The sequence below is a fragment of the Chionomys nivalis genome, chromosome 3 (genome assembly GCF_950005125.1).
Source record: "Chionomys nivalis chromosome 3, mChiNiv1.1, whole genome shotgun sequence".
Lineage (NCBI taxonomy): Eukaryota > Metazoa > Chordata > Mammalia > Rodentia > Cricetidae > Chionomys > Chionomys nivalis.
The window spans coordinates 5,500,408-5,522,339 of record NC_080088.1 but is presented as its reverse complement, the minus strand read 5'-3'; positions in this window follow the sequence as shown (position 1 = coordinate 5,522,339).

Below are 21,932 nucleotides of genomic sequence, written 5' to 3'. Positions count from 1 at the left end.
AAGGGTGAGGACCTGAGTTCAGATCCTCAATGCCCACATAAACTCTGGGTATGAGTGTGTACCTGTAATCCCAGCACTGATGTGGGGGCACCAGGGAGATCCTGGTTTGGTGAGAGTCCTGCCTTAAGATACAAGATGGAGAGTGATTAAGAAACACAGCCAACATAGACCTCTGAACTCTACAAGGATATACAAACATATTCATGTATACCACACACACACACATGCATACACAAACATGCACACACACACACTGCAGTTAGTCGAAGGCAATGAGCCAACATTGGTTTCTTAGCTCTAAGAATCCGTACATATAAGACCATCTGAGCTAGACCTACATTTTAAAAATAATAAAAATTAATTTTATTTTATATTTTTTAATTCTAACATTCTCCCAAATGATAATCCCAGCATCTGGGAAATGGAGGCAGGGAGGGCATCCCAGCAAACTCAAGGTCATCCTGGGTTATGTGGGGCCCTGCCTCAAAAAAAAAGTTGAATTAGTTAAATGAAACCATCAAAGCTTCACGTGCGTTGTGCCACCACGCTGACCATACGTCACCCACTGCATGTATTTTGCCACCAAGTCGACCAGAGATCACCCACTGCATTTCTTTGTGCAACTAGTCTGTCGCCAAAATGGCAGCATCTTAGCTTTGCACTCTGCCACCTGCTGGGACAAGGAGTTCAAAGAGAGGGAAATGAGAGGGGTGTGTGAATACATGGTGGTTGAAGATAAAAGCTTACATTCAAATTTCAGAATCAATTGTGAAGCTACAGTACAATGGCCTGATTACAGGTCTCTTTAAATCAGGTACTGGCGTCTATTGAACTTAATTGTACATGAGCATCAAACAATTAAGACAAAAGTTGTAATAGCTTCTGTGGCCTGGGCAGGTTTGCTTGCCGTTTGCATTTGATCCGCATGCATGTAATCCTGCCTAAGAAGTAGTCTGTTCAGTGTGGAGACGAATTTAGATTGCGGAGACGAATTTAGATAGCGTAGACCATCTGGCCGACGGGATGCAACAAGGCCCTCAGAAGCAAACTGGAAAGGAAGGAAATCCACATGGCCTTTCAACTGGAAACTGCCCCCTTTTGTGATCTCAAAGTAGCACAATTCAGGGTCTAGCCCTTTTAAAGTGCTCTGTCATGGAGTTCCACGTGTCTTCCAGTATCTGATGCAGCGCTTGGTTGAAAAGGTGGGGCCCACAATAATTGTATCTTCAACTTTCAAACTCATTTTAAGTGTTGATTTTTATAGCTAACCACAATAGCTCACATAGATAAATGACAAGAAGTTCTCTTTTCTATTTTTTTTTCACATGTTGAATGAAGCCTTCTGAATCTTACACTCAAAATTTAGAATGTTGCTATTAAAACACAGGGTAAAGTCGGATTTCCACGAGGGTCACAGACAGCAAGTTGTACATTCCTGTCTTTAATGGTATTTACTGCTCTCGCAGATTTCAAACCCCCACGCTCTTCTCTAGGGTCCGTTTATTTATGATGACTTCTCCTTTATCACAGCCTGTCTGATCATTCCCCATCGTAGTCCAAGAAAAACAAAGAGGCCTCTTTCTTAGCTCTTTCTCATCACCTGTACTTAAGTCATGTATCACCTATGTTAGACAGTTATATGCACATGACTCCGTATCAGACCCGACAGACTTCTTAACATTCCCGGTCACTCTCAGGACGCCTTCAACACCCCCTCGTCCCTGGAAGGATGACCTTCCAGAGGGACTGGGATGAATGCTATGGCTTGTTGCAACCCAACCTTTGCAGCAAAAATTAGTTGACATCCCCCCACATCAAGCATCATTCAGCATGGTTTCACTTGCGCCCAGAAGACAGTGTTTGGAGAATGTCTGTCTGATAAGCCTCACTGAGAAGCCGTCACATGCCCCAGGATCTCACGGAGTCATCTCAGCCTACAGAGATCTGATCCTGCGTTTGCAGCGAGGCGCGTCGATAGAGTCAAACCCAAGTGTGTGCTTTGATTTAGGACCCCGCTGATGACAGCTGAACTGTTGATTTAATATGCTGTGTGCAGATAAAGGCGAGGCTTGGCAACCGTACAACTGTCTTCACAGGTGAGGAGACAAAGATCTCCGACATGCTTACTTCTCACAGCCCAGGTCCCTGACCTGGGCCTGGAAACACATCAAAGGCCACACCTTCCCTTCTCAGGCTCTCTCCCCAGCCCTGCTGCCATCCTGATGGTGGCTCCTCCTGCTCCTCTCACCAGCCAAACAATGAAGCTATTATGCTCCCGGAGAGGAAAAGCAGAGTAATTACACTCCCGGCCAGGTGCCAGGAGTAAGTTTCCTTGTGTGCAATTATTGTGTGGTAAAACGGCTGAGGCCGTGTTTTTAAAATTTGTTTTCTTTTCTTTGTTTTCTTTTTAGGCACTGACTGACTGGTTGCCAGACATTGGCCCCAGCCCCGGCATCAACCCCGGAGCAGCCTGGCTCTGCTGTCTTTCACTTTCTCCCCACCTGGAGTCTGAGCACATTATAGTTCCTTCCCAGCCTGAGTGTTGATAAACAAGACCAGCTCAGCCGGGGTGCAGAGCTAGGTCCCCAAGTTTCTTTCTAAGCAGCCTAGCCCATGTTGTTTTCCTCAGTGCCGGGCTTGGGTGGAGTGACAGAGATCAGAAAGACCTCTGATTGGCAGGAATGAAGTGAGGACAGTGTCATTAGGAGGAAAATGAGAACAGGGCTGAGGCCTTTGATCTTCTGAGTATCGTATCTAAAATCTCCCCATTGGCCTTCTCCATTGGCCAAACCAGACTTAAGAAACAAAGAGAAGCCAGGCCTTGTAGGGCTGGGTGTGTGTTACGCAATGCTTACTTGTTACGGACCCCCCCCCCCCCGCCCCGCCAGGATGCTCTTATTTCTCTTTGACACTAATAATTATAATAGAGAATTAAAAACTACCTTCTGCATGCTAGGCTTAAACACATTTATCATCTCATGGGTCACCTACTGCCACTCTGACAGGAAAGTATTGCTAATTTGGTTTTGATGAGAGATCTTGAAGACCAGCACGAGTGATATTGACACTTCCGAAGTTAAGATGTGGCAGAAGAATGAGAGAGGTCTGTTTCATTCCAAATTTTAAATTCTCAGCCATTCTGCTACACCAAGAATCCCTCACCTATGCAGGAAAATGGGAAACCAAGCCAAGCCAGCAACCAAATGTACATGAGTGAGAGCCCTGGGTGACAGTTCATCGTCACTGTGGTACTCTATCGCTTTGCTCACCAATTGAGCAGGAACAACCTGATTTGCTGAGAATCTACCAGCCCAGAATATTTGAAATGAATGCAAAATTGACCATAGGGTGTTCAGATAGACATTATTTCAAGATGAGACTAGCTTTGGGATTGTCATACATGATAAGCCAGATTTCCCTCCTCAAGATGAACAGACACCATCCAACCTGTGGCGCTCAGGAAAACAAATGAGGGGATTAGCTCCACTCAGCTCTTGCCTGCCCACTGGGACTGGTTTATCTCCTCCCATCCTGTCCCATTTACTTCATCCCACCCCTTCCTGCCCCTCCCCACAGTATCCTAGCCACTCCCATTTTTTATCCTTACTCCAAGTTTGATACCTTCAGCTCCCATGATTCTCAAATGTGGACTAAATTAAAACTTGGGTTTTCTTTTGATCTTCAATTTTCAGATGGAAAGTTATAAGGGGTCTCAGCTTCCTTCGTGAGCCATTCCTCATAATAAAATTTCTTTCAGATAAATATACATCTAATTGATTCTGTTTCTCTGGAGACCGCAGGCTAATTCATCAGGCAAGTATCTAAATGATTAAAGAATTTAGCTGGTCAACAGAATGAACCTGCAGATTGCTAGAAAATTTCATTATTTGGCCTGCCAGCTAACTTTTTGGATCAGTTTAGATGATTGCATGATCTTCACAATGGACAAAAGCAAGACCATACGGCCAGGTCAGGCTGACCACTCCAGGTTCAGAACCCAGCTTTGGTACATAAGAAAAGCTCTATAGATATGAATGACCACTTTATTTTATTAAAAACCACGTGTCTAGATTCATTTTTTGTGTTCAGCTCTGGCCCTAATTACTACAGGTCTAGAGAAGATTTGTGACTTGTGGAAAATAGACTAGACTAATTTCCTAAGAGTTCTTCAAACTCTGTGGCTTAAGAGTGGTGTGGAGGGGGTGGAATAGACGCAGATTGGAGGTCAGAATTGGTTTATCCGATTTGTAATTCAACTGAAAATCCTATGGGTTCATGCCTTCTTTTAACAGCATGTATACTGTTCCTTCAATAACCCTTGAATCCATATGGGGGATTTTTCTTTTAGAGGCTTTTGCTTCTTTACACAGGCACACAGGCACAGAGAGAGAGAAAGAGAGGGGGGAGGGAGAGAGGAAGGGAAGGAAAGAGAGGGGGGAATGTTTGTGAACCCCTAAATTGTATCTACTGGTGATGTGATAATAGAAGCAGGGGTATACGTATAAGTATATGACATCATGAGGGTGGAACCCCAAGAACAGGTTTAGTGTTTTTAGAAGATACCCCCAGAGAGTTGCTTCCTCCTTTCTCAGTGTTCAGACACAATGAAAAACAGATGGTGTGGTGGGACATTGCCCTCACCAGACAGCAACCTGCCAATGCCTTTAGCTCAGATTTATTAGCCTTTCAAAACCATAATATGGGTTTTCTTTTAAGCATTTAAACTGCATAATCTTTGGCATTTTGTTATAGCATCCTGAACTGACTATGGCACGAACACACATCCTCACATGTTCAGCCCTCCCCCAACTCCACGCCTCTGTGTCTCTGTCCCTTTTGCCCACCACATGTACCCACCATAAGCATCAGCATAAAGAAGATCTCTCTCTATTGTATTCTCTTCTACAAGTGATATAGATATTACTTGGAATTGAAATTCATATTCATGCTACAGCCTAAAGAATTAAACTAAAATGCTTGCTTCAGTTCACCAAACTCTCCCAGCCTCTGTGTGACATCTTTCACCCCTTTCTTCCCGTTCTCACACCACCCCCATTTTCCCGCCCCAACCTCACTCATTCCAGAAAAGAGGAGCCTTGCTTTCGTCTTGTTCATTTGTCTTCTGCTTCCAGACTCAGACCCCTCCACCCCTCCGCCTGGAAGTCTTTGGAAGCAGTAAATATTTCGAGTCACATTCACACAAGGAAAAAATGAAAGGACTTGCACAACGATAGCCCACGTACAGTAACACCGAGTAATTCCCCACCAATCTTGGGAATCATAAGTAATTAATTAAGTATTAAGGCGTGTATATTGGTCTAGGAAAAATTAAGTGGCTCTTCATCTTACCAAAGGATCTTTGCCAAGCTCACAGCTTAGCCTAATCTGGTAAGAAGACTCTGGATAATGTTCCCATCCACAATGCTAGTCCTAAATAAATCAGAAGAGAATCAGTTTGTTGGCAGCTTTTAACTAGCAAGAAGATGCTGCATCAAGGGCAGAAATCGTACCCAGGTAAGTGCTGTCCAAGGCCATTTAAGGTGGTATAGGATGCTGGTTAGAACCCAGTGGGGCTGGAAAGGCAGACCAAGATGGCTTGGTCACTTACCATATAGAAAATTGCTGCAACTCATTACATCTACCAAAGAGATAAGCTCAAGTCTTTGTCCCAAACACCTATGCATGTAATTTTATTTGGAAACAAAGTCTGGACGATATCATCAACTTCAGATAAGATCATTAAATCATCCATTACATAATGGATGGTCTTATATAAGAGGGGGAGTTTTGTACACACACACACACACACACACACGAAAGCTACATAGCCACAAAGACACAAATAGAAGAATATCTTGTTACTCTAGAGGTAGAGATCACAGAGAGACAATACACACCAAGAATTCTAAAAATGACTGCCCACCTGAAATGTAGGAAGAGGCAAAGAGAGAGCCTCAGAGGGAGCATGGCCTGTCCTTACCTGTCTGGAGCCATCTAGCTTCTAGGACTATGACATAATATATCCTTGTGGTTTTCAGAGATCCAGTTTCTTAGACTTCGTAATGACACCTAGTCTGAGTTGAAGTAATGACAGCTCAGAGAAAACACTGTCAATATCTCCATTGACAACAAAGGAAAAATAATGTCAACAATGGCTGTACCTCCCTACTGAGCATGCTCTATGGATTTGAGGAGCAAAGGAGTAGTTTGCGTTTTTCACACAGTGGCACCCGTTGATGGCTCTGCATGTGTGGTTTTATTAACCCACATCAGCGACTGTCGTACAAAAATAACTGAGACCCCTGTACTCCAGGTAGTGAGAATTTTAATTCTCTCTCTCCACCTAAATACGCCAACCATCTCTACAATGACCACCTTGACATTTCTACCCACAAAGCTGGCCACAATTGTATATTTGTTAGCTTAGAGATGAAAGCATTGAATGAAATACTTTGTATACGAAGCTATAAAATAACCGGATTATAAGGAAGGAGCCATTAACCTTGAGCCATTAGATGTCACCTTGTTGTCATCTTTACCGACACTACTATCCTTCGCCCAGAAACTTGTCGAATGGAATCCTTAATCAGTAAGACCTTACTGGTCCCTTGGGAGTTATAAGATTTCCTGTTTGTGTTTGGTAGCCACGGAAACTAGCTTTGGCCTGGGTGCTCTTGACCACACCCTACTCCGACAACAGGAGCCTCGCCAGTTTAAGTGGATCAAATATGCTATGTCCTCCTCTACTTCCAAGTCTCTGTGATTTCTTCATTTTCTAAAATAAACTTGCATTATTTAACCATTGAAAAGGAAACACATTCTTTTCGTAATCCATTATAGAGGCTAGTCAAAATACTTACAGAAAGAAAATAAAATGAAACAAGTAGCTTTATTTCTGAAGCACTGTGTGGAATGTATGAAGCCATCAGAAATCGCAGGTTAGGAATCCACTTCAGTGATTTATTTGAAAATGACGGCACTAACGACCCGCTTGCCAATGCTTGTGTAGAAAATGAAGATTATAGGAGGTAGCACCAGTCACCTGTTCTGTGGGCAGTCCCCAGCCTGACATATTTCTCTCTTTTTATTGTGGACAGTGTCTGGTTAAATGGTCATGAACTCAAGAAGACCCATCCTCAGCTTTATAAGCCGATGGCCTCTGGCCTTGCATTTTGTAACTGACATGCTTCTAATGAAAAGTACAGAGAAAGCATCAGGAATCCACACCTAGAATAGGTTATCAAAGCCCATGACAACAGTCACGCTTATTGGTTCAGATAGAAGCCCATGACACCGCGGGTATTACTTAATGGACAGGCCACTTGGCAGAGACTAAAGGTGGCCAGACAAGCACCTATAAATGCCTTCAATGGACTTATTCTTTGTCAAGCCTGCAGGTGCTCCAAGTCTTGGTGGTTCTTGGCTGGCAGCATTGGAAGAGGCCCTAAGCCTGTTAGTCACCCAGATTCCCGAACTTGGGAGACACTGAGCCAGCTCACGGCACCATCAGAATGTACACACAGCAGTAGGAAGCAATGCAGGGCGGTGCACGCTCCTCCGGGTGTCCCTTACCGCTTCCCCAGCCCTGCCTGTGTCCCTTACGGCTCTGCCCCAGCCCTGCCGCCGGCCACATGAGCATTCTAGCTCCCTTCCCTACCACCCAGGTGTAGACCACACTGGCTTAGCAGTGCTTTCTGGCTCATCAGCTTGGAGTTTCCGTTTGTTTTCCCCGAGTCCACACATCTCTTTAGCTCCTGCAGAATTCATTTTGTCTCTGCAAAAGTGGATTTGTGTTTTTCACACTCCAGCCAGAGCAGTGCATGCATTTAACAACAAATTCCTGAAGATCAAGTCAATGGAATCTCTTACATTATTTGGCTCCATCAGGAGATCAAAGCAGCATAGACAGTGTGAGATTCAACATTTTAATACCGATGTTGTGCACTGTTTTACCTAACATTTGGGGAAGTACCTGTCCTTGACATGGATCAAGAAAACACTCTTTTGATGCCAACATACTCATTTTTATAATGACAGTTAGCAAAGAAAAAGACAGTCTATTAATTAAAAACCATCACCCATGTGTGATATGCGATGTCTCAGTAGGTAAGGTGCTTATGGAGCAAGTGTGAAGATACGAGTGGGGATCTCCCCAGCACCCATGTGAAAAGCCAGGTATAGGGCAGTGACCTGAAAGCCTAGTGCTGCAGGGCAGAGACATGTAGATCTTGGGCCTTGCTGCTTCACTGAGAGATCATATCTCAAACAACCAAACCCACCAACGGTGGAGACATCATAGAGGAAGCCTCCAGCCTCTGCACGCACCTTCACATGCAAGCACAGCTGTGCAGACAGCTGTGCTCATCGACTCTACTCCTCTCCCTCTCGTACACACACAAATGCACAGGCACCTGTGCTCCCCATTCTCCCGAGTCCTGTGTTCTGCAGAGGCCCAGCCAGATGTTAGACTCTGGAAGGAAGCCAGGCTTTTCCCTTCACCCACGAGCTCCCCATGTGGGTCCTCAGCCCCTCCCCCATGGAGCTTAAATCACAGCAAGCCCTTTCTCAAAACTGCCTTATCATTCTCACTGAGGCAGCATATGGGGTGGCCATTGTCAAGGACATAATGCTGTGCTCTTGGGATGCAAGGTCTTCTAGGGAAGTCTATGGAAGGCAAGAAGAGCTGCACTCCTGAATTGCCAAGGTAGGTGCAAGTGTGGAGAAATCTCAACAGTGACAGCATGCCAGGCAAGAACGTGTGGGAAACCAGCTTACCAGAAAGGATATGAATTTAACTATTTATCCTCTCTCTCTCTCTCTCTCTCTCTCTCTCTCTCTCTCTCTCTCTCTCTCTCTCTCTCTCTCTCTCCCCTATCATTTGTCTGTCTATCTATCTATCTATCTATCAATCATGTATCTATCTAGCATCTATTTATCTATCTTGTATCTATCAATCAACCTATCTATCATGTATCTATCTAGCTATCATCATGTATCTATATCTATCTCTCCATCCACCCATCCATCATCTATCTATCTATCTATCTATCTATCTATCTATCTATCTATCTATCTATCTATCTATCATGTATCTATCTAGCTATCATCACGTATCTATATCTCTATCTATCTATCTATCTATCTATCTATCTATCTATCTATCTATCTATCTTGTATCTAGCTATCATCATGTATCTATCTATCTATCATCTATCTATCTATCTATCTATCTATCTATCTATCTATCTATCTATCTATCTATCTATCTATCATGTATCTATCTAGCTATCATCATGTATCTCTATATCTATCTATCTATCTATCTATCTATCTATCTATCTATCCATCCACTATATATCCATCCTCTATCTATCCACAGAATTTCACTTTTCTAAGATAGGTTCTTATCGTCAAGCCCTCTAGCCTTGAACTTGAAATTCTGACTGCTAGAATACAACAAAACTCCCTATGTCTGATATTTTCAGACCTAGCTCTTTCGGGTCAGTAACTGGAAGGGAAAAGGAACAATGATGGATCTTGAAGGTGATTTTTAACCAGCCGCCAACTATTTTATTCTTTTGGAAGTAAGGATTATAATAATACGAGTAATTTTTTGAGAGGGTGGTCAAATTGAAATAAATTTGAATGAATGTTTTTGTTTCTAATTCTTAACTGAATGGAAATACACAATTTCCTAAAGTCTTTGCCCTATTTCAATTACAAAGTACTCACACTAGTAAGATATTCTCCCATGAGACAACATTGCCAGACATTTATACAGGGAAGTAAAAATGATTACTATGTCAGTTAAGAGTTATCTTCACACACACACACACACATACACACACATACACACACACACACACAATGATTGTAATAAAAATGAAATGTTTTTAGAACAAGAAGCAAGTTACACAATAACACTGAGAACTCAATCAAGCTCAAGTTGCTTCTGCTACTTTGGACTCTGGGGTCATGTCCCACTGTAGGCTGCACTGGTCACACCAGGCAGCAGGTTCTGAGAATATTTCTTCCTCCAGTTTTCTCAGAGCTGGTAGCATTTGTTTTCTCAGCCTCCTTGGCTGAGCACAGGGCAAAATTGAGACATAACAAAATAAATCTGAAAGAAAAATATTTCCTGTAACTAGTCCTCCAATGTCATTATATTCAAATAGGCCACAAAATATAAACAAGGGTGGCCTCTTTCCCTTCAGCAAAAAGACAAACAAGAGATTCAGGATGTTATAGGTCTTGATTGGCAGAGAAGAAGAGTGAACATGGAGACTCTTCTTTGCTGATGGAGCCTAAGTCCTGCTAAAGAGTGAGTAATGCTCAGAGGGTAAAGAAAATGGCCTTGCACAGGTTACGTGGTACAAATAACCCATTGGCCAACATGAACTCCCTTTGGCTCAGTCTCCCGATACTGGCACTGAGATAGACCTCAGAGGAGAGCTTCGTTAGCATACACTGACATCCTGAAGTCGGCCTTCAGGAACTTGGACTCTGATGCCCTGTTGAGGGCTGCTGATGTTTGCAGTTGGCTTCTCAGCAGCGTGTGGATAGATGCTGGTCCACGCCATTCATTCCTTGCCCAGCTCACGGAGTAGGCACTCAGTAAGTGCTTGTGGCATGAATGAATAAATGGCCTCAGTGAAGCATGCAAGAGCATTGTGTGGCTGCCAAAAGATTTCTATTCAAAAGACATAGATTGCATAGGAAGATGAGAGCCTGGTCTTCCTAGCTGTCTACTGCCCTCTGTAATTCCTCCTGAGTCTTACTTTGTCCCCAGAATAAGCTCACACCTGACTAGGTTCAAATCTTGTCCTTCCCCATCCATCATTCCTTTAGAAGAGTTGGTCCATGCCCCAAACAGAAATTCTGTCTGAGCTGCCTGTGTCAGGTTTCCAAATTCTCTCCCACTCCAATCACTTATTCTACACATGCAAACATGGGTACAACATGTAAAATGTACATGCACCTACGTGGATGTGTGTGCACACAGATACACCCATGGGCTGTAACATTCCGCATGTTTGTGTGGCTGTTGACATGAACCCTGCTCTAGTGAAAGAACTAGAATTGGGGTCTACTAACACGGAAAGTCAAGCAGTAGAAAGGCGTTTTGGAACCCCAGTTTCAACATAACCAAACACATACCAAACACAATATAGCTAGCACTCAGGTCAGTCACAAACTGCCTGATGTGTGACGGGGAAGGGTAATTTCATCAGGCGTGTTTCTTAAATCAATATATAATAAAGCCTGAGGTGGGGTCAACCCATTTGCCAATTGCCAAGGCGGAGGACTGGCAGGGATTGCGGTGGGGAGAGGCGAGGGCCTTGGAGTTACTATGCCTCCAGTTAGCTGACCTGGGTTGCGATCCTCCACTCCCCCAGGGGGGTAAAATTTGGGCTTGGAGAGATGGAGGAGGGACATGGGGTTTGTCCTCAGGTCTCTGAGGTTACTTCTTGATAAATTCATCAATTGTTTCCCAAATCCAAAGAGAAAATTCAATGTCTTGAAAATAAGGTGCTTTGCTCCTTATATGTAAAAACTTTGCAATTCTTTTTTTCAAAACCTGTAGGAATTGAGTAAAGAAATGATTTTCAATCATGTATCTTGCATATTCACTGCCAGGCATTAAGAATTATGATGCGGTGATACTAAAATCAGCTGTTAGAAGAGCAATATATCATTCTTAAATAATAAAATACGCCCAGTAGTACCATCCTCTTCAGGAATTAAACCAGGCATGCTCACAAAAAGTCATTTCATCTGGGTTTGACTGTTGATATCCTCTCAGAGAATGCATTGGGGAGGGTCTTAGGACCCTTGAGCATCCAGCTACCCCTCTTAAAACATTGTATGCAATTCAATCCTAATTGCACACAATCTCTGGGTCTCAGGGAGGGACCAGATTATATAAACAGGGACTAAGAGGAAAGGTCTCCATCTACAAAGTCCTGGGAAGCCAGCATCCCTGCTGGGTTCAGCCCTTCCTTTCAGTGTGGCTGTTCTAAGGTCATCTATGCGCCTGCACATAACCCCTTCACACCCTGTAAGTAAGCCCAATAAACTCATTGGTTCCCCAGGGTGAAGGTTGATGGGATCAAACTTTTGCTTGCCACTGGGCCCTGAGAGGGGTAGTCGTTTATTCCCTTCAAGGGTGAAAGTCTCCTAACAATATGTAATAAAAGTAGAACCTATTTTTAGGGCATCCTTAAAGGTCTACATGTTTGTAGACATGTATGTATGTATAAATACACAGAGGAATACTTTTTTATTCAAATAGTAATGGATATGTTACTAGTTGCATTCTTCATTGATATGTGAATATTCATTTTTCCCTTCGTCAGAAATCACAGACACCTTCTGCACGAGGATCCATTAACTTTTACCCTGCAGTACCAGTTTCTAGCTCAGCCTTCTCCCTGTCCTCCTGACTGCTTGTTTCTGGAAGGCACAGATGGAGGCTTTTTGTCACTGTTGAGTCCCAGACATTGATGGTTCCTGGAATCAAATTTGTTTGGTTGAGCATTTAGAAAAAGAGAAATCTAATCTTACCAATATCCACCTATGGATTTTGCATAGAGCCAAAGTTCTAATGGGTGGTTTCAGGAAACTTATAAATGGTTTACACTCAGGATATAAATACATTGGAACTAGGGGTTTTCTGCAGGGCCCTGCTTGGCAAGTGTGCCATGTCACTCTGGCCACTTTGGGTTGGCCAACCAAGTCATAGACTTTGCCCAGATTCAAGGTAAGCACACAACCCTTCCTGGGGGTCAGGGTGGAGAGTTTCTAAATATAAACTCTAGAAGATGCATGGGAATCGGCTTTCTACTTAAAAACACGGAGGCATCGTTTCTGTAGCAGGTTTGGGTGCGTAGGAAATGCTTCATATATTTCTGCGGGATCCATCTAAAAATGAGTTAAGGAAGAGAGCAGGAAGTGGGTACTGTTTCAGGGACAGAGGGTGCCAGGGAACAGAGTTGCTCAAGCCCCTGTAAGCACAGTGTTACTCCCTGTGAGCTTATACCACTCTCCAGGAACAAAATCCAGCAAGGGAAACAAATGTCAAGTCAGCCAAAAATGCACATGAAAATGGAGATGATTTACTTTTGTGGAGTCTTCTTGTTGAACTATATCATAGAGTGTATTGCCTATAGATTTTAAGTTGAGGGGTACCATTCATTTGAAAATCAAACCAACCCAGATCTACAATCAAAATCAGAGTCAAAGGACAGGAGGGTGGTAGTCCCCACCCAACCAGCCCCCGAATATCTGATTAGGTCCAGACGTCTCTAAGGAAAGCCTTCTCCCCTGTAGATTCTTTTCATTTATTCTCATAAAAAGTGCCTTCATTTCATTTTACTCAGCAAAACATTTTTTATAATAAGTTACTTGATATTCACAAGCCTTCTGAGTCTCTCTTCATTCCATTTTTGTCAAAAACAGGAAGTTGACTCTTGCCAAGGATAAATGAACTTGCAGTCAATGTTTTCAATATGGTTCGAAGGATGGACTCCTCCAATCTCGGGCCCATTCTGATGCTGGCAGAGACCTCTCCCTGCCCAGACTATGAAATAATAATGGTGCCCTTTAGCGATTTAAGCTTTGTGTTCCCTGAACCTCTGAATCTATTCCTAACATTCACTTAACAACCGGGCCTTGTTTTATCTTTAGCAAACATCCTGGGGCAGGCAGAAGGAGCAGAGACAAACTGCATTACAGAGTTTACATTTGGAGTGAGGGGCAAATCAATATTTCAAAGCATAAACGGAACCAATTCTACAAAATGAACACGAATCAGATATTGTGCTGGCTGTGCTCCAACAGAAGGAGGGCACAAAGAGGACAGTTACGCAAAGTAAAATATTAAGTGACATAATAAAGCTATCAACATATACGTCTGAAGAGTGTGAAGCTGAACAGTTTCCAGAATCAGAGAAAAAACTAATTTAGACGCGTTAATACAGTTGTTCTTCCCTCATTTAATTTTTCATAGTGACAGCAAGTACCAGGAGATAGATACCGAAGTGACCTCTAGGAAACCTATAGTTGTAGCAGCCTAAAGGATATTTGACTCAGATGAGCGCCTTGAACAGGCACCTGAGAGATGCTGTCCCCAGAGGGACTTTAGCACCTTCTCCTTCTGAAATGCTTGTGTGAGCTTTTTTGCCTGTTCCACTAAGGCAGCTACATCTTCATCCTCCCATTGGACTCAGTGTAGAGTTGAGGTCACGGACACTCAACTGAGAGTGACTATTAGATCTTTTCCTGACCAGGTCTAAAGGCAGATTGCTTCAGCTAATCACATTTTAGAGTTATCACTTATCTGAAGTATGCTTGAATGGTGTTCACTTTAAATTTGGCTTTATAGGGAACTGAATATTTAGGACCATATATGAGAAGTAAGTCTATGTCTGTAAACCAAATGAAACATAATTACAATTACTCTGATAGTCACTCCGGACCTGGGAAAGAAGGAAGACATGAAAAGATATGCAAGCATGAGAGCAACAATCTCTCTCTCTCTCTCTCTCTCTCTCTCTCTCTCTCTCTCTCTCTCTCGTGTAAGTTCCTTCAGGAAAATTCAGGGACTTAAAATCCAGTTCATTTTTGTAAAGTTATTTTTTTACTTTTGTTTCATGTGCATGAATCTTTGCCTGCATGTATGAACATACACCATGTATGTGCAGTGCCTGTGGAAGTTGGAGACAGCAACAGATCCCCTGTGACCAGTGTCATCTGTGGTCGTTAGGTGGCATGTGGGTGCTAGGAACTGAACCCAGATCCTCTGCAAGGACAGTAAGAATGCCACTGAATACCTGAGCCATCTCTCCAGTCCCACGATCCAGTTCGCTTTACAGCTGTTCATCCTTTAGGTCACTTTTCATGTTCACTGAGCAACAGAAGAGGCATTAGAGATGTTCTAGTTCAGAGCCTTGGTCTTTACAAAGTACTCATGGCTCCTCCTTGCTCCCTAGGGGTCATAGTTTTGAGCTATCCCTGGATGAGCAAAGAGGATGTGAGCAGTTGGCTTCCACTGACTCTCAGCATGCTCCCCCTTCTCAGATGTCCCGTCAAAGTCTTGAAAGCCACATAACTTTTCTAGATGCTGGTGCAAGAAGTGAGCTTGGTGTCGTAGGCACCAAGATGAAAACCCACACTTCACAGTGCATATATTCCTCTACCTTCTAGTTCTGAAAGTGGGTAGATCAGCGTGTGTTTTCCTGTGTGAAGATCAAGGATGCTGTTTCCCCTGCAGGTCCTAGAAAGAGAACCCGTTTCTTGCTTTCCCCAGATTCTACTCAGTATCAGCGTCCTTTGGTTTTCTGCTACTTCTCCATCTCCAGAGCCAGTGGTGGAATATCAAAGACCATTCACACAGTGCCTCTTGGAGACTTTGTCTGAAGTCTGTGTCTCCTCTGCGTTAGCTGAATAGCCTATGATGACTTCAGTCTCAAAGGGCATAGACCAATCATGTATGAAAAAGGCCGTCTTGCCATGTGAGACACCATACAAAAAGCACCAGGGATGAGGGCACATGTTCACATCTTGTGGTTCCTGTGTCAGTGACTTTTCTGATGGTGGTATCCAAATCTCAGACAAGAGGCAGCCCAAAGGAAGAAGTTATTTCAGCCACAGCTTCATGGTATAGGCCGATATGGAGGTATGATGGCTCAGACTTTTAACTGTAGGGGAAGAAGCCTGGACCACAGTCTGCTACATAAGCCATGGATCAGGAAGCAGAGAGCAAGACATAAACTTGATTTTGGGTTGACCTCTGACTCATATCACAACCTTAATGACCTTAGATATTCCACCAACCAGGTCTCTCCTCTTGAAGGTTCAGGGTGCCACCCCACCCCCATGTCACCACAATTCAGGGGCAATGTATGGAAACACAGGAGGCCCTGGGGATGTTTCATATCAAAAGCATTACAGGCCTTTGTTCTGCTATCACAGAAAATACATGTAGAGATAGTGATGTGCAAGTTAAAGAAGTCTGGCCTCTGCATCAGCACTGAAGAGTGGCTATTACAGACACATGCTCAGTGCAGGATGGGGGAGCGCTCCTGCATCAGTGCAGGACGGGGAGCGCTCCTGCATCAGTACTGAGCAGTGGCTGTCACAGATGCGTGCTCAGTGCAGGATGGAGAGCACTATCTCTGGTAGAGGCAGTGGGTTATGAGGTGATTCTATGTCACCCAACATGATAGTTGAGAATGTTCCAGGTTTATATAGCTACAGGGGGATGGACTTTCTTTCCCAACGGAAAATCCCTACATATTTAGAAGTGTTGTCTCCCTTGACTCTCTCTCCCTAGTTTGAACAGAGAGCCTAACACAATGAAGTACTGACAGAAGAATGAGAACTGAGCAAATATGAGTAAATGCAGAACCACACCAGAAACTCGAGCAGTTTGGATCCTCGGGCACTTTTTTTCTTTTAAAGTCCTATATTAATGATGAAAAGAAACACTTCTGCTGTTACTTGAATGTTGTACAAGATCTTTTTTATTTTTAAGAATTATTTTATTTTAAAACATGTGTACATATTCCATACTTTCTTCATCCATTCTTCCATTGAAGGACATCTAGGTTGTTTCCAGGTTCTGGCTATTACAAACAATGCTGCTATGAACATAGTTGAGCATATACTTTTGTTGTATGTTTGGGCATCTCTTGGGTATATTCCCAATAGTGGTATTGCTGGGTCGAGAGGTAGCTTGATCCCGACTTTCCTGAGAAACCGCCACACTGCTTTCCAAAGTGGTTGCACAAGTTTGCATTCCCACCAGCAATGGATGAGAGTGCCCCTATCTCCACAACCTCTCCAGCAGAGGCTATCATTGGTGTTTTTGATTTTAGCCATTCTGACAGGTGTAAGATGGTATCTTAAAGTTGTCTTGATTTGCATTTCCCTGATTGCTAAGGAAGTTGAGCACGATCTTAAGTGTCTTTTGGCCATTTGAACTTCTTCTGTTGAAAAGTCTCTGTTCAGCTCAGTGCCCCATTTTATAATTGGATTGATTAACCTTTTACGGTCTAATTTCTTGAGTTCTTTATATATTTTGGATATCAGACCTTTGTCAGTTGCGGGGTTGGTGAAGATCTTCTCCCAGTCAGTGGGTTGCCTTTCTGTCTTAGAGTACTACTCAGCAGTAAAAAACAATGACTTCTTGAATTTTGCATACAAATGGACGGAAATAGAAAACACCATCCTGAGTGAGGTAAGCCAGACCCAAAAAGATGAACATGGGATGTACTCACTCATATTTGGTTTCTAGCCATAAATAAAGGACATTGAGACTATAATTCGTGATTCTAGACAAGCTAAATAAGAAGGTGAACCCAAAGAAAAACATATAAGCATCCTCCTGAATATTAACCTTCATCAGGTGATGAAAGAAGACAGAGACAGAGACCAACATTGGAGCACTGGACTGAAGTCTCACGATCCAAAGGAGGAGCAGAAGGAGACTGAGCACGAGCAAGGAACTCAGGACCGCGAGGGGTGCACCCACACACTGAGGCAAAGGGGATGTTCTATCGGGAACTCACCAAGGCCAGCTGGCCGGGGTCTGAAAAAGCATGGGACAAAACCGGTCTCGCTGAACATAACGGACAATGAGGACTACTGAGAACTGAAGAACAATGGCAATGGGTTCTTGATCCTATTGCACGTAATGGCTTTGTGGGAGCCCAGGTAGTTTGGATGCTCACCTTAATAGACCTGGATGGAGGTGGGTGGTCCTTGGACCTCCCACAGGGCAGAGAAACCTGCTTGCTCTTTGGGCTGAGGAGGGAGGAAGACTTGATTGGGGGAGGGGGAGGGAATGGAAGGTGGTGGCGGGGAAGAGGCAGAAATCTTTAATAATTAAATAAATTAATTAAAAAAAAACATGTGTACTTGTGTGTGTGTGTGTGTGCATGTTTATCTGTGTGTGGCTGTGCACAAATGAGTAGAGGGTCTGTAGAGGCCAAAAGGGGCATCAGATCACCTATAACTAGAACTACAGACAGTGGTCATATGTAAAAATATATATATTACATATTACATATATAATTAATTATATACACCATGTAAATATATCATAAATATATATTATAAATGTATCATATATTATATATGTGTAATAGATAAATAATACACAATAATATATAATTAGTTATATATAATATATTATATATCTTTTTCTTTTAGAACAAACAGGGTTTATGTCATTAGTGTCACTTCTTTCCTAACAGTTTACACACTTTGAGGCATACTGAGGGAAAGCTAAGACATCCGCAGTGGTGACTGGAATGAAGTTTCTAAAAAGCATCATCTCTTACAGCATTTGAAGATTTGAGGAGGCCATCCAGATGAATTCCAAACCCACATCCCTCAAACGCAAATGCTCTCTCAACATTAGCACGGATTTCTCTCTCAGTGACTTGCAAACGATTTCAGGTTACACAAATGGCCCAAGAGCAGAGTGCAACCCGCCGTTTGCCGTATGTAATGGCCAGCTGGGAGTCGCGAAACCAGAGACCTTCCATTGAACTATGGCAGCTTAGATCGCTCTGAGGAGCTCAAATGGCCTGCTCTGTTCATTAACGACCACACAATATGCTTTTCTAAAAGAAAAAAAAAATAAGTTTTCTATTTTAGAGTAGTTTACACTCACAGAAGAGCTCCAGGCTGTGCAGAGAGTTTCCACGCACACTCAGGTCTCTGTGCTGGTTACTTCTGTGCTAACATGGCGGGGTGCATTTGCTGTAAACAAGAATCCAGCATAGAAATTGGGTGTTGTGGCTCACACCTTTAATCTCATCACTCTGCTCAGAGACAGCAGGATCTCCGAGGTCAGATTGGACTATGGAGGGAATTCCAGGCCAGGCAGGGTTATAAAGGGAGACTCAATATCCAGTATCAGCAATTGTTATGAACTGGTTCTCACATTTAACCAGATCTCCGTTTCTGCCCCAGCACCGGCTGTGTTCAGGATCGCATTGTGCCTTCGGTTCCGTCTTTCACTCAGCACCTTCCCAGGCATCCTTGATGACCCTGAGATGTGAGGACCACGAGCAGCGTGTTTATCTTGTCTGATGCTTTTCTCATGACTAGGTTGAACTATGGGTCTGCATTTAGTTTGAGTCTGAGGTATCCCTCAAGGCCCATGTTTTAAAGGCTTGGTTTCCAGCTCCTCACAATTCTGAGAGGCGGCAGAAACTTGGAGAAATGAGAACTAATTGGAGGAAGCTCACTGGGGGTTCATCGAGGCCCCCAGAGACACAGCTTTGAAGGTGGCCATTTTCCCAGAGCACCTGCCATGAGGAAAGCAGCTCTCTTTGGCACGTTCTCCCTACAGTGTTGTGTCTGCTCACTGTAGACCCCAAATCAGCATGCCTGAGTGACCATTCTCTTTCCCTGTCCCTCTTCCTGTCCCTCTCCATCTTTCACCCCTCCACAGTGTGACTTGAGACCCAACCCAAGTGAGACAGGCACCTTTGCTACTGAGCTACGCCTAAGCCTTCAGGTGTCTTGCTGCGGCACACTAAGGTCCGAAAGCAAGAGCTATTCTCATCATCCGACGGCATCTTGGGCACGTGCTGTAAATAAGACTTGCCGCCAAGCCAATGCTGTTGGCCTCATTGAGTTTTCCCAGATTTTTCTTATGTAAATCTATATTTCTACCTCTTGGGTTCACTTTTTTCACTGAGCTCTGAAGTTTATGACAGGTCCTTAGACTCTGGCTTCCCTGGCCTCAGTTAAGGCCAGAAACTCGAGGCTTACAAACTCTGCCCTCTGGATCTGCTTTCATTTCCTGAGGCTGAATGCAATGTCTCCTGCACACAGCCTCCATCTCTGTGAAGGCAGAAGCCTCCAGTCTTTCTTAGGCGAGATCTCTTCGTGAGTTCTTTCAACCAATTCCATCTCCTTCCCCTCTGACCTCCAAGTAATGGCTCTGGAATCTTCCTAATCAATTTGGGCCTCTTCTCTCTCTCATCTTTGTGCATGCAAGCTTAAATATGTCAAACTGCATGGTACCAATCCCCCCTCCCCCATCATCTTATCTTTTTTTTTTTTTTTAATCATCCTCAGTTGTCTGGCCCCACGAACTCTATGGAACTCTTATTGAAAATGACAGTTCATTTTTGCCCATGCAGCAGGCATGCCAAGTCTACTGGCAAACAACAGCTCCCACTCTTCTGAGAGATAACCAGCTCCTGGCTGCTCTGCCTCACTGCCAAAAGCCCAGACAGGGAGCTAGTGGAAGATCCAGCTGAGTGCTGGAGTCTGAAACTATTCAAAGGGGAGATTGAGAGGAAGCCCAGGGGAGGCCAGGAGCTGAAGCTGAAAGCAGCATCACTCGGCATTGAGACAACACAGCGCCTTGCAAATACTTTACGTAATTCCTATACCTGGACTCGAGGAGATAGATGCCTGACACACTGCCTGAGGTCTCCGGGTTGGGAGGAAAATGTGGACATTCAATCAAAAGCTCTGCCCCTGTGTTGACAGTGATTTGATGAAAGATGCTGCAGCAGTAGAGTGCACCCACTATTCCGAGACCCCTCCCCCCTCAGATACTCACACTCAAAGGATGCGCACATCCCTCATGAAAAGCCCCCCAACCTTTGCAGATGCTGTGTGCGTGCTCCCCTGCAATTTCCAATCTCTAGATTTCTGGTCCTATCCAGTGCAGTCTAAAAGCTTTGTAACCAGTTACCAGACGGCAACGTTTACGGACCAATGTCAAGAAGAAACACACATGTTCAATCCAGACAATTTTCTCCTGATGTTCTCGATCTACAGTTGGTATCTGGAGCATGTACAGATGGATGACGAGCTATGATGGCTTAATGGTGTCATTTTTAATAGGTTATGGACGCTGAGTGACAGTGGTGTGTAAGGATGCTGTGATTCACTGATGACAGCAGCATTCCCCTCCCCATGGGGGACACTGTTAATGTGGAACCCTATGTACTTGAGGGGTAGGGAGGGTATGGGGACTTTCCACACCTTCCTATCAACTTCACTAGGAATCTAAAACTGCTCTAAAGATGGTGTTTTAAAAAATGGTCAGGTATGGTGGCACACGTCTTTGATCCCAGCTCTAAAGAGGCAGAGGCAGATCACTCTCTATGAATTCCAGGCCGATCAGAACTAAGTATGAGCCTCTGTCTCAAAAATAGATAGATAGATAGATAGATAGATAGATAGATAGATAGATAGATAGATAGATAGATAGATATAGATAGATGATAGATAGATAGATATTGGATAGATGGTAGATAGATGATAGATAGATAGATAGATAGATAGATAGATGGAAAAAGAGTCAAATATAGTCTTAATTACAACAGAAACACAGAGTACACTCTTTAATTGAATACATCCAAAGCTGTGAAGGGGCTGGTTGTAGAAACAGTGAGGAACTTAGAGATAAAATGTGAAATACTGGTCTCATTAGTAGATACACCAGAGAGTCAGCAAGAATTCCTCCCAATCCCACTGACTTTCTCTCCTGCACACACTTTGTGAGTCTCCTCCCTTCCATGTGATTGTCTCCTACAAGGTGGTTTTCCCACTCAGTTATGGCTAACTGAACCAGGGAGTCAATATGCTCCAGTTTGAAGCAATCATTTTCTCTGGAAGGGTTTCTGGGGCTAGCTGAGGGGGCTGGTTCTGGCTTGGTTCAGTGAGAGGTGGAGGCTAGCCTAAGACAGAAGAACGTGAATCAAAGACAGAAATCAGAACTAAGTCTCCATGCTTGGCCAGGGAGCTGGAGGGAGCTCTGTGCGCTGTAACTGTGATGTATACTCCCTGTCTATGGGCCTGCACATCCGTCCTGGACTCAGGAGACGTCCTCACACACCCCGAGCCAGACTGCGTGATTCTCTAGCAGTTCAGTTAAGCTTCTGTTTCCTTGGGGG